Source organism: Protopterus annectens, chromosome 1.part1, assembly GCF_019279795.1.
Source record: "Protopterus annectens isolate FY-2018-M chromosome 1.part1, PAN1.0, whole genome shotgun sequence".
NCBI classification, from domain to species: domain Eukaryota; kingdom Metazoa; phylum Chordata; order Ceratodontiformes; family Protopteridae; genus Protopterus; species Protopterus annectens.
Window position 1 is genome coordinate 1475565529 of NC_056726.1, and position 14178 is coordinate 1475579706.

At 43.1% G+C, this 14178-nt stretch overlaps 1 protein-coding gene across 2 annotated transcripts in view; it reads left to right on the forward strand.

The window, feature by feature from the left end:
• TMEM234 (transmembrane protein 234) overlaps positions 1-14178 on the forward strand; it is a 156287-nt gene that overhangs the window by 108611 nt on the left and 33498 nt on the right. The gene's annotated exons all lie outside the window — the stretch shown is intronic.

The following is a 14178-nucleotide window of genomic DNA, read 5'->3' on the forward strand; positions in this document are numbered from 1 at the left end:
CGATGCCATTTTCTTTAGTCTTTCTTGCCACGCAGTGCCCGAAGCAGAAGCATTTTGCAAGTGCCAGTCAGCCGACTACGGAAATATTTGAGTTTGAGTTTCAGAACAGAAGTCTTCACTAAAGCTAAGTACCCCGTTGGGGAAACCTTTTTCTTGCTTTTTACCGATGTCAGAAACAGTTAATAATTGTATTACTTGTGGGAAGCAAATACCTCATAAGGATTTCCATTTCTATTGTATTCCTTGCCTAGGCCCTGATCACAACGTGTTTGGCTGTCGGTTTTGTGCTAGATTTAACCAATGCACTATTAAGCGTCGGTATATTTTTGCATCAAAGTATTTTGGAAACAGATTAAACTACCCAGAAATGTCATCTGATAGCAATCCAACTACCGGAGTACATAAAAATGCAAAGAAAAGGACAGAGAAAGGCAGTCAAGATCCAAAACCGATGACGAAGCTTCTCGTAAGCCAGTCGCCGGTTCACTGGTACTCAGTGAGGTGCTTTCGCAGCCTCTGATACCCACTACCTTCGAGTCGCAGGCCTCTACCGACACCCATGTGGAGTCCGGCATGCCACAAGAAATTCAAGGTGTTGGACCGACGGATGTATCTCCCTCAGATGGGTCTGGAGCTGCTGAGCAGGCACCGGCTTCTGAGGGTGTAGTCAGACCTCAACATTTGTATATCAAACTGACGACAGCTGCAAAACCAAAGACAAAAGCAACTTCTAAAGCTAAAAGACCGACGCATGAGCCACGCGCACAGGCCTCTATGCCTAAAAAACAGATGATCAAAATGGCTGAAGACCTTATTACCTTGAACAGGGGTACCCATCCCCCTCCAGATAAGAGGCCTAGGCAAGACACTGATTATGAATCTTCAGATCAGGTTTCTATTTCTTCTGATTCCTCTTCTGATCAGGAATTATCTATGTCTCCCTATGAGGATTCTGATGCTGAGGAGTCTATTCCATCTTCATCTCCCTGCATCACATAACAATCCACATTTTCAGTCTATGTGCTGTAAGCATCAGGAATCTAATGCAAACTAGAATTGTAATACGTTGTTTCTCTACATCCTCTTTCAAGACTTGTTATTATGTTATTTCAGTATAATATCTCAGTCTCTTACTCACTAATGTATAACATTTAACTGTAAGTATGTTGTTTCTCCATGCTCTACTTTTGACTTGTTGAATCAAGACAATACCTTAGTACGCTGTAATGTTTTCCTGCTCTTCGTTTAAATCTATGTATCCTTATGTAATATGTAAATGTTTTATCATGTCAGTTTCTATGATAACTTGATGGAGCTTTTCTCCCCTGGCCTCCGCTGTAAATGGACATGTGTCCAGTCAGACTATCCTGGCTAACAAATGTAAAATAAAAATAAAATAAATAAAATCTCCTCCTGAGGATTATTCATTTGGAGAAACCTTGCATACTTTGAGGGAGCATTTTCACTGGGAGAGTCAAGACTTCTCAGAATCAAAAAAGAGGCTCAGGGGTTTCCTTCTTTTCCCTCAGCACAAGCCTTTAGCCATTCCCCCTGTTTTAGACATTGTGGATGATGTGTTTTCGGTGTCAGGCTTGACCCCTGACTCCTTACCTCCGGCTCCCAGTAAGCCTAACAGATATTACAGGGTCCCTGACTCACATACATTTTTATTTAGAAACCCTGCTGCTGATTCTGAAACTATTTCACAGGGTCCAAAGGGAGTTAAGGCCTCAACAGCAAAAAATCCTACCCCCTCTAACAGAGATTCAAGGGCACTAGACAGATGAGGAAAAAAGGTTGATACATCTGCAACCTTGGCAATCAGGGCCTTAAACTGTCAATTTCATGTGCTTAAATACCAACAACATGTTATGGGATTGCTGAAACAGAAAATGATGTTGATTTCAGAATGTGCAGAAAATAAAGAATTGCAGGAATTAATGCATGCAGCTGAACAAGTTGTAAAGCATACTTTGCAATGTGGTTTTGATTCCTTAGAGGCCTCCTGCGGGGCCGCAGTTACTGGATCTGTGATTAGGAGGCATGCCTGGTTAAAGGAACAAAATTTGCCTGATCATGTTAAAGCTAAATTGCTAGGTGCACCTTTACAGCATGATTCTCTGTTTGGTATTAAGGCAGAAGAGGTTTTAAAGAAAATGGAAGACAAAGCTAAGTCTATGCAAACTGTTAAAGACTTCTTACAAGTGCAGCCACCAAGATTCAGTAGACATTGGCCTACAAAAAATTGGTCCTTTCCTGTGTCAGACAGAGCTCAAAGGGGCAAATCCAGATGCCCTAAGGGTTCCAGATACCAGGTGCAAGATTCATACAGGTCTAAGAATGGGATGCTTCCACCTCTAAATCTGGAGGAGATAAAGCTCAAACCTTCAGAAAGCAATCCCAATGACTTCCCTCTGCCTAGACCAAGAACTTATCTTTTGGCAGCACCCATAGGGGGAAAATTAGCACTTTTTGCTCAAAATTGGCAGTTAATAACCCAGGACAAGTGGGTACTAAACATCGTATCACAGGGATACAGATTCCATTTCCATACTCTGCCAATGGCAAATGGTTGACCAGATCTGCCAAAAAAATCAATGGGCAGAGGCACAGAAACAGGTTACGTCCCTCATGGATATGGGGGCCATTCAGACAGTACCAGAACAGGAAAAAGGACAAGGTTTTTACTCCAGACTGTTCGTGGTACCCAGAAAGGACAAGGGCTGGCGGCCAATACTGGATTTATCAATTTTGAACACATACCTGGATATTCCAAAATTCAAAATGCTGACTTTGCAGCAGCTTCTGCCCATGCTGGACAAGAATGCTTGGCTGTTGACTTTAGACCTAAAAGAGGCATACCTGTGTGTCCCAATAAGACAATCGTGCAGAAGATCTCAGATTCAAGGCTGGCTTAATGAATTACCAATTCTCTGCACTGCCCTTTGGCTTATCTACTGCGCCCAGGGTCTTTACAAAGTACGGTTGCCACCCGTCCCGTTGTCAGCGGGACACTCCCGGACCTGCAGTTAGAGGGATTCCCTGCTAGGTCCGGTGGTAATGCAGCACAGTAATTGGCTGCAGGGGTTGGGGGCGGAACTTGCTCAGAAGAGCCCTGGAGCTGTAGAGCACTAAGCTCTATAGCAGCTGCGATTGAGATCTGATTATTCTATCTCCAGCCAGCCCAGCCAGCCAGGATTGAAGCCAGCAAGGAGTCTGCCTGCCAGCCCAGCCAGCCCAGCCAGCCAGGAAAGAAGCCAGCAGGAGCCTGCCTGCCAGCCCAGCCAGCCAGGAAAGAAGCCAGCAGGAGCCTGCCTGCCAGCCCAGCCAGCCAGGAAAGAAGCCAGCAGGAGTCTGCCTGCCAGCCAGCCAGCCCAGCCAGCCAGGAAAGAAGCCAGCAAGGGAGCCTACCTGCCAGCCAGCCCAGCCAGCCAGGAAAGAAGCCAGCAAGGGAGCCAGCCAGCCCAGCCACTGCTTGAAAAACCATCTAGCCATTCTATCGGGAAGGAAGCAAGTTAGCCCAGCAATAACTGTGATAGTGGTAAGTAAATTGCATTTTGTGGCTTTAGTTATTTAAAATGGGAATAGTGTGCTTTATTTAAGTTTTTAATGTTTAGAGGTAGATGGGGATGTAGTATGCAGTATTTAAATCTGTGCAGTGGTTATTTTGAGACTTTTGAGTACTAGTTTAAAATGGGAATATATTGTGGTTTAATTTTTTTAATGTTTAGAGGTAGATGGTGGGTGCAGTACGCAGTATTTAAATCTGTGCAGTGGTTATTTTGATATTTTTGAGTAGTAGTTTTTAAAGATATAAAACCTGAATGTATATAATTGTGTTTCTTTGTTTAGCATTAATTTGCTAGGGTGCATATGTAGTACTAGGGTATGTAGTTTTGTGTTTTTTCTTTGCTTTACCTTTAATTGACTAAGTCTTAATTTTATACTTGGCTTGTATGTGGTATGTAGATTTTTTAAGTTTTCTTTCTGAATAGCAATGGTTGGTTTATGAATTTTACTTTTTAAATAAAGTGTGTTTAATGATTAGTGTGTTTTTTATTCCTTTAAAGTTTATTTATTGTTACAACTGGTTAGTGTGTGTTTGCAGTAATAGTTCACTTCATTTAAATGGTTTGAGTTTTCAGTATGCTGTAATGTCATAATGTTGCATCCATAGCTAATACTGCATCTCCTTTAACAACTCTGGTAATGTCGCAGGGTGGGTGTGGCCAGTGTCATGTTGGCCACACCTCTACCCTGTTGACCACACCCCCATGTCCCACTTTGCCCTTGTTAAAAGGTGGCAACCCTATTACAAAGTGCCTGGCACCAGTAATTGCATTTTGCAGACAAAGAAGTATACAAATAAATCCTTACTTGGATGACTGTCTCATTCAAGCAGAGAACAAGGCTGTCTTCTTCGACACCTGGCATTTGTGAAAAGGATTCTAACATGCCTAGGGTACACAGTAAACTAAAAGAAATGACAACTGGTACCCTCTCAAAAAATAACATTCCTGGGTGCAAGCTTGGAAACAACTGCCCAGATGGCTTACCTCATGTCAGACAAGCAAAGGCAACTGACTGCTTACTTCAAACTGATGGCAACAAAAACCCAGTCTTCTGCAAGTCAAATTCTGCAGGCTCTGGGCTTCATGGCGTTCTGCACCCTACTAATTCCATATGCAAGACTGCATATGAGGAAACTTCAATAGTACCTAAAAAGCTTATGGGGTCAACATTCACACAGTCTGGAAACAATGATTCCTCTCATTCCCTGCCTGCAACAGGAGTTTCTATGGTGGGCAAAGGCATGTCACCAAAACATGGGACTCCCTTCACTCTACCCCCTGCCAGCCAAACCTTAACAATAGACACATCAGATTATGCCTGGGGGGCCTACATGGCAGGAAGATGCATTCAGGGCTTATGGACACCAAAACAAATGCATCTTCATATCAACCAGAAAGAGATGCTAGCTGTTCAAAATGCCCTAACAGCCTTCAAGGACTTATTTCATCCAGGACAACTACTGATAAAGGTTGACAACACCACAGTCATGTGGTATATAAGCAAGCAAGGGGGCACACACTCATACCCCCTTTGTAGCTTAGCCATGGCACTGTGGGACACAGCTTTGACCTACCAAATACATCTTCAATCTCAATTCCTGCCAGGAAAATAAAACACTCTGGCAGATGATTTAAGCAGAAACCTTATGGATCCTCACGAGTGGAAACTAAATCCACAAGTCTTCAGCATGATAACAGAGAAATGGGGGAGCCCAGACATAGATCTGTTTGCCTCTCCTCAAAATTATCAATTGAAAAGATTCTGCACAAGGACTTATCACAGACAAGCATGGAAAGTGGACGCCCTATCCTTCAGTTTGAAAAAACTATCAGTTTACAACTTTCCTCCTCTGCCTCTTCTACCCAAGGTCCTCCTAAAAGTCAGACAAGAGAAGCCAAAGATGATATTAATTGCCCCGGACTGGTTCCGCCAATACTGGTACCCAATCCTAAGGAACTTGGCTCAATACACAGCCTGGACCTGGCCTCAAAGACCACAGCTACTGTCCCAGCAAAACAATCAGATCCTGCACAATCCACTCCAGACACTGAACCTGGCAGCATGGCTGATCATGTAGTCATACAAACAACACCTCTCAGTAAAGCTGTGATGGATGTCATTTTGGAAGCCAGGAGGCCTAGTACTAGAAAATCTTAAGCTGATAAATGGAAGAGATTCTGTGCTTGGAATCAAGCACAAGGAACTGATACAGCAAAACCAAATATTCCTCTGATATTACAATACTTAACTGAGATGCTTGACAAAGGCCTATCTTTCTCATCAATCAAAATCCATGCCTCTGCCATTTCAGCTCATTACAATACAGAGCCACCAATCTTTTCTCATCCTTTACTAAAGCAGTATCTTAGAGGAGCCAAAAATGTAAGGCCTCCTAGAAGATCACCATTACCTGCATGGGACCTCAATTATGTGTTGGAAAAGCTCACCCTGCCTCCATTTGAACCAGCTGCTACCGCTGATCTAAAGTTCTTATCATGGAAAACAGCTGTGCTACTAGCAATTACTTCAGCAAGAAGAGTTTCAGAGCTACAGGCCCTCATGGCTGTAGAGCCTTTTATCATATTTTACCCAGACAGGGTGTCTCTGAGGACAAATCCTACTTTTATGCCTAAGGTGGTTTCCAGTGTGGCTCTTAACCAAACAATTCATCTGCCAACTTTTTATCCAAATCCGCAGGACAAGGGGGAGAGAATTCTGCATTCCTTGGACGTACACAGACAGCTAAGATTGTACTTGAGCAGGACAAAAGCTCTAAGAAAAACTGAGCAATTACTAGTGTCATACGCTGCAGGATCAGAAGGAAAGGCTATTTCAAAGCAGACAATTTCAAAGTGGATAAGCCACTGCATCCGTTTCTGCTACTTACTCCATGGTAAACATGTGCCCAAGGGCATTAGGTCTCATTCCACCAGAGCTGCAGCTACTTCAGCAGCCTTTCTCAGAGGAGTACCAACCAAAGACATTCTAGAGGCTGCTACTTGGAGTTCTGTTCACACCTTTACAAAGCATTGTCATTTACCTCTCTTCTCTAAATCCAGGGCCTTATAGCCGCTCCTAATGCTGTTTAGCTCAAGCCTCCCAACCATAGCTCTGGGATTCTACCCAAATGTAATGACTGCAACAGTGAAACACGAAGAACATAGTACAGTTGTGTACACTTACCATAAATGTAGATGTTCGAGTGTATTCACTGTTGCAGTCCAGGTTACCCTCCCGCCATCCCCCTGTCATTCTGAAGTTTATCTTTCCTTCTCTGTCTTCTACAACCTGGGGTGTATTTGCTTGTAGATGAAGGTAAAGTTTATATTGATGCTTGTGTGTGTATATATATATATATATATATATATATATATATATATATATATATATATATATATATATATGTATAATGTTGCTACCTTTTTAGGGACACCTGACATTTGGGGCAAGAAAAACTAAAGAAAATGGCGTCGGCTGCATGTTTTATACCCCTGACGACCTGATGTCATGGAAGAGAAGACAGCAGCCGATGCAGGACCCAAGACTTTGGAATTCAGGCCGACTGAGGGCAACCTGCCAGCAGATAACCCAAATGTAATGACTGCAACAGTGAGACACGAAGAACATCTACATTTATGGTAAGTGTACACAACTGTATTGTCTTCTTTTAGCCCTTACTTCAGCTAAGAGAGTGTCTAACCTTCAGGGTCTAATGGCTATTCCTCTCTTTTTAGTTTTTCTTAGAGACAGTTTGTCTCTTTGCACTAATCCTTCTTTTATGCCCAAGGTGGTCAATGAGTTGTCTCTTAATCAACCTGTTAATTTGCCTTCCTTTTTTCCTTCTCTGCAGTCTGCTAGCAAGAAGGTTCTTCACACATTGGATTGGCATAGGCAGCTCAGATATTATTTGGCTAAGATGAAGGCTATTCACAAATCTGAGCAGCTTTTTATTTTCTTTCATCCCAGGTCTTTGGGTTTGGCTGCCTCCAAGCAAACCATCTCTTCCTGGATTAATAAGACCTTTCCTCTTGTTATTCTTTTCATGGTAAATGTCTTTCATCTTCTGTAAAGGCTCATTCTACCAGAGTTGTTGCTTCCTCTGGTGCCTTTCTCAAAGGACTGGATACCAGTTCCATCCCTGAGGCTGCTTCTTGGACGTCTGTCCATACCTTCACTAAGCATTACAAGTTGGATGTTATTTCCAGAGTAAGAGCTGGCTTTGCTAGGGCTGCCTTGCATGGATTTATAGAGGGCTCTTCATTACCTTCTTCCTCCCAGGATTCCTCTTGAGCTTTTGTACTCTGCCTTATATTAGGAATACTGCAACACTGATAATGAAGGATGCAGTACAGCTGTGTAAAATCTTATATTAGGAATACTGCAACACTGATAATGAAGGATGCAGTACAGCTGTGTAAAATCTTATATTAGGAATACTGCAACACTGACAATGAAGGATGCAGTACAGCTGTGTAAAATCTTACAATAACAGTAGCTGTCCTTCTCTTTACTGTTGCAGCATTCACTACCTCCCTCCTAACCCTTCTGCTGTGCCTTCTTCTTCTTGCTTTCTTGGCCACATGTTCCTCCTGGTCCCTAGGGACATTCTGTTCTTCCTGGGGCTTTTCAGTTCTGAGATGTAGGCGTCTGTATGTCACCTTTATGCCCTACACCTCACACAGGGGAGTATATGTGTGATATACGATGCCTATAAACATTAAAGGCTTTGGTATACTGGACGGACATAGGGCTATCCTTGGCAGGAGATCCATTACATAAGGAATATTGCAGCAGTGCTACTATTATGGTAAGATTTTCACAGATGTACTTTCTCCCAAATTTCTTTCTGCCGCTCACTGCTCATATCCCAGTACTATTGTATATTATGTGAAAGCTTCCTTCATGCAGTGCCAAAGAAACCAGAACCTTCCAAGTGTGTCCTCAGTCATTGGATCACCAACTACTAGGTGCACAGCACTCTGTTTACTCTACAAGGGAAGGACACAGCATGAAAAGGCATCACAAAAGTCAGTGCCTTCAGGTCAGCCACCCAAAGATTATGCAGTAATCTGGATCCCACCTGATCTCTCATATGACGGCCATACCATGGGGTGGCTAGCTTGGTAATCTGTGAGAACATCCCTTGCATAGTCTCAGGACAGAATCAGAGAGAAGCGAGAGTGCAAGAGACCAAGTACCTAGCACTTTATTCTAAGTCTATCCCTGGGTGCAAGAGACCAGGTACCTAGCACTTCATTCTAAGTCTATCCCTGGGTGCAAGAGACCAGGTACCTAGCACTTCATTCTAAGTCTATCCCTGGGTGCAAGAAACCAGGTACCTAGCACTTCATTGTAAGTCTATCCCTGGGTGCAAGAGACCAGCTACCTAGCACTTCATTCTAAGTCTATCCCTGGGTGCAAGAGACCACCTACCTAGCACTTCATTCTAAGTCTGTCCCTGGGTGCAAGAGATCAGGTACCTAGCACTTCATTCTAAGTCTATCCCAGGGTGCAAGAGACCAGGTACCTAGCTCTTCATTCTAAGTCTATCCCTGGGCACAAGAGACCAGGTACCTAGCACTTCATTCTAAGTCTATCCCCGAGTGCAAGAGACCAGGTACCTAGCGCTTCATTCTAAGTCTGTCCCCGGGTGCTAGAGACCAGGTACCTAACGCTTCATGCTAAGTCTGTCCCCGGGTGCAAGAGACCAGGTACCTAGCACTTCATTCTAAGTCTGTCCCTGGGTGCAAGAGACCAGGTACCTAGCACTTCATTCTAAGTCAATCCCTGGGTGCAAGAGACCAGGTACCTAGCACTTCATTCTAAGTCTATCCCCAGGTGGACTGTTCTCCTTCATTTGTTTGTACTCTGTCTCATATAGATAGGAATAATTCCAGTGCTAACTCCCCCGTGCGTAAGTGTCTAGACTGCTATTTCAACTGACCAGCTCACATGGAGTGAGCCATTGAGTACCTGTGTGAAGGCTTGTTGTCTGAAATCAAGCTCAAGAAGTTTATTCCTCTGCCCCCCATACTGAAGCAGGATTAGCAAATTGAGTTGAAAAGACTTCCACAGCTTTTTTATGCACATTTGCTTACCAGGAAAGTCTGACTGAGTCCAAGGTACCCATTTTCAACAGAAGCCCTGGGAGAAGAGCTCCAAGACATACAATGACATTAAATAATGTATACAAAAGCATAAGGTACTTAATTCTTAATCTTCAGGGTATACAATAAGTTCATAGGATCATCGGAGGTTACTAGGCTAATGGCCCCAGGGCCCTTACAGCCCTAGTCATGATCAACCCATGTTCCCAAGGGTGTCTGGTTCAAGCAGACACTAAAATCAGAAACTTTTGCCCCTGTCCAAGAGGGAAGGGACATAGGTGGAACTCCTGGGATGAATTTCCGGTTACCCATCCAACCGTTCAAATTACGCTTAAATAGGGACAACAAGGGCTTTTGTTTAACATGAATAGGAAGCTTGTTCCAAAGATGGGGCAACCTCTTTGAGACAAATGTGTCTCTCCAGCAAGTTCTGTTGATGTCACATACTAGATTCAGGTCCTTTGAGAGACTGACCCATGTGCCATTTGACTTGCAAATGTGCAGCATTTCCATTAAAGCTGGATCAGAGGTTGCTCTCTATGCAAGGCACAGGTTGCCTGTGAGCAGTCTGTATGACACAGAGTAAAGTGACAATGATTTCAGTCTGTCCACATAAGACAGATCTTTAAGACCCTGAATTTTCTTTGTAAAGAACCTTTGTGTTCTCTCCAATTGCTGCAGGTGTTTGGAAAGGAACAAACCAAAGGGAGCATTGTACTCTATCATTGGCCTGATGAGGAAAGAGTACAGGACGTTATAACTTCTTTTTTTCTGGAGGCAATGCCCTTACTTGTAAGATGAGCAATATAAAATGCTCTCCTTACCACTGCTGAGACATGGTGATCGAAGTTAAGGTTGCTGTCGACCTGTGTGCCCAGACCTCTCACCACTGACTCTGTGCTTAGGGTATGGCTGTTGATGTGGTAGTTTGCAGGAACATCACCCTTGCTGATGGGATGATAATGCATTTTTTTGCATTAAGTTTAGGACTATGACTTTGGCACCAGTCATTAGTCTGCGTAAGACCTTCTTGCAAGATGTTGACATTGCTATGGGTTTCAGTGATCACTCGCAGTTTGCAGTCATCAGCAAACTTTGTTAGCCACAGTCCTTTAGTTTTAGCCTGTACTCCAGAGAAGTAGATTCCGAGCAGTAGGGGTCCCAGAACCAATCCCTGTGGAACACAACTGGTAACGGGTCAGCTGGAGGAGGTGGAGTCCCCTATTTTGACTGTATGAGTTCTATCAGTGAGCCAGTTTGCAACCTACCTGACTATATATGGGTTGATACCCAGATGGGTGAGTTTATCAGTGATGCCTGAGTGGGGGATTGTGTCAAAGGCCTTGGCTCAAAAAAGTCCACTAAGTTTAACAGGCATGATTTCCCCTTAACAAAGTCAAACTGGGTGGAGTCAAGCATTTGGAGATTTCCTGTATCTTTTTAAATAAGGTCCATGGTGATTCGTTCCATGGCCTTGCAGATAAGGCTGGTCAGGCTGATGGATCTGTAGTTCCCAGGGTCAGTGGCTGCACCCCCTTTGTGCAAAAGGATGATGGCAGCTGTTTTCCATTCTGCTGGGACGAAGCCCATGCTTAGGCTGTCATTGACAAGAGTGCCCAATGGTGATGCTAATTCCTGTTTTAACCCATGTAGAACACAGCCCAGGATGTTGTTTGGTCCCATAAAGGCTGTGTTTTTGGACTTGGAGAGGGTGTTTAAGACCTGTTCCTCAGAGATAGTAGGTGGAGGACAGGTGTTAGGGATGTTTTGGGATATATGTGGTGGGGATAGGGGAATGAAGTTTTCACTGTACCTGTCAGCCAGCAGGTTTGCTATATCCACAGGTTCTGTATGTGTAGTACCACTAACTACGAGTTCAGCACAAATTGGGCCTTACTTTTGAGGTTACTGATGTAACTAAAGAACACCTTGTGTTTATCCTTGGTTAGGGAAGCTAATTTGGATTCATAGTTAGCTTTGGAGGACTTCACTAGGAGTCGTATTTACTTATTTAAGTTGAAGAGGGAGTGATTCCAGTTTTGAAACCATTCCATCCTACTCTTAGGCAGCAATTTCTTTCACCTATTTTATAACCTGTTAATAGCAGTTGTCCACCAGGCAGGTTTGTTTTTCCTTGAAGATCTTGCTTTGGTTCTATCAGGTACAGCAGAGTCAATACAGTTGTACAGGTGCTCGTATAAAGCATTGGTGTATAACTCGGCATAAATGTCTGTTCCATCAGTGGGGGAGGGGCTGTGAAGCTATTTATGCTGTCACATAAGAGGTTGTAATTGGCCTTGAAAAGTCTTTTAGTATAGTTGCTGCTATGGGGGGGGGGGGGGGGTCTTGTGTTATAGTTACTTCTAGTGAGGCTGATTTGTGGTCAAATCTCATCAGGGATGGCCACACATTCGGGGTGGTGCAGCAGTCCCCCAAGTTGGTGAGCACCAGATCCAGGATATTTGAGCCCCTTATGAGTGTGTCAACCAACTGATCCAGGGCATTGCAGTTAACAATGTCCAGAAACCTTTGGAAAAGTGAGTTAGAACACGTATAATTTACCCAGTCAATGGATGGGTAATTAAAGTCACACAAAACCAGGGTGTTTGGTTGTATCTTGATTGACTCAGGTAGATCCAAGTAGGCTGAGTGGATGTCCTGATTCATGGAGGGGGTCCTATAGCTGGCAATGACCCAAAGAAGGGTCTTAGCTACATCAACTGCACCTGAAGTAATTCAAGGGAATCTTGAGTTTAACCAATCTAGAAGTATATTTACCTTTAATGAATATTGATACACTACCTCCTTTAGTTCTCACACCTTCAGTTTGTGGTCTGAACGTGTGGAAGGAAATGTAACCTGGTATAGCTGGGGTGCTTCCGCAACCTTAAACCAGGTCTTGGTGACTGCACAAATGTCAGCATCTTCCAAGGAGAGAACTGCTTCCAGTGAGTGCAGTTTGTGGTTTAGACCCCTGCCATTTAATACCACGACCTTGAGGTTGTTCTTAGAGGGTATTTTTTGTGTCAGGAATTTTGTTCTTGTGACATTGCCTACAAAAAGGCACTGTGGGGTGACAAGAGCCTTAGCCAGTAACCGAAATCCCAGGGGTGACAGATGAAGACCATCTCTGGCAAAGCATTGAGGTCTGTCAACCATGTCATCCCAGACTGATAGATACTAGATCCCCTTTGAGTGACACCAGAAACTAAGCCAATTGTTGAAGTCAGTCATTTTTTGTTTGTATTGAGGTATCATCCTAGGCAAAGGTAAAGTGCTGCTTAAGGCTAGGGACATACTTGCCTGAGACACATAATCAGAGAGCTCAGTCATGTATCTCTTCATTTAGTCCAGAGAGGTACGTCTCAAGTTGTTCACACCAATATGAACTATGGCGGAATCATAACAGTGTCTATTGTTGAGAGACTTGAGTGCGTGTGTGATGTGGATCCAGACAACTGACCGTGACTTTTTCCCTATCCAAACTGGTGAGAGGGACATCTATGTTTCTCACAATTGAATGGTCTGTGACTAAGATGTTTGTTTTTGTGTTAGGCCTTAGGGGTTTGACTGGTGAGACAGTGGTATGTGATATATTATGTGTACTATGCTCTTACTGTGTACCAACATTTTGAAATAGAATAATGAGTAGTGTAAGCTTATCACAATTAATAAGCAGGTAAGAGAAAGTTAAAAATGTCAAATATATTGTTTTGGACATAGCATCTGAGAAATGTGGAGTATAGAAAAGAGTAGCTGTGAGATGAAGGGTGTAGAACTGAGTAAGTAAGAGATGAAAAGTATAGAACTGAGTAAGTAAGAAGATTAAAGGAGAAAAAGTCATACGGAAAATGAAGGAACTCTAGGAATATAGAGAAAGGAGATGTTAATATGTGAAGAGATGGAGGGTGTTTGGGAAATTATAGTAGTAAAAGGTGGTTATGGAAGAAGTAGAGAAATAAGGGTGGTCTGCGTGGTTAGCAGTGGGGGAGGAGTACTAGAGTAGGAAAAGAAAGGAACGGTAGTTTGGGGATTTCAGTTGCTGAATGGGGGGGTCAGGGTTGATAAATATGTGTGTGTATGTATATGTGTGTGTGTGTGTGTGTGTGTGTGTGTGTGTGTGTGTGTGTGTGTGTATGTAGTTATGTGCATGAGTGTGTGTGTATCATTACTGTACCTTTCATCTTGGATAATAGTAATTGAATGGCAATTTCAGATTCACAGATGGATGAGTGCAGAATATGTTGTTTTTATCGAATAAAGGTAAGTGGGACTGGGTCAGAATGTCGTAACTTTCATTGTTAGTGAAAGTTGCAACACTGGGTGTGTGTGTTGTGTTTGTGTGTGTACAGTATATGCGTGTATATTTATATATATATATATGTATATCTATCTATATCTATAAAATACAGATACACAAGTGCTCTTGGGTTACAGTCTGTGCTAGGGGAAGAAATAGCATTAGTGATTTGTGTTTAAGATTTTGTTTACTGGGAAA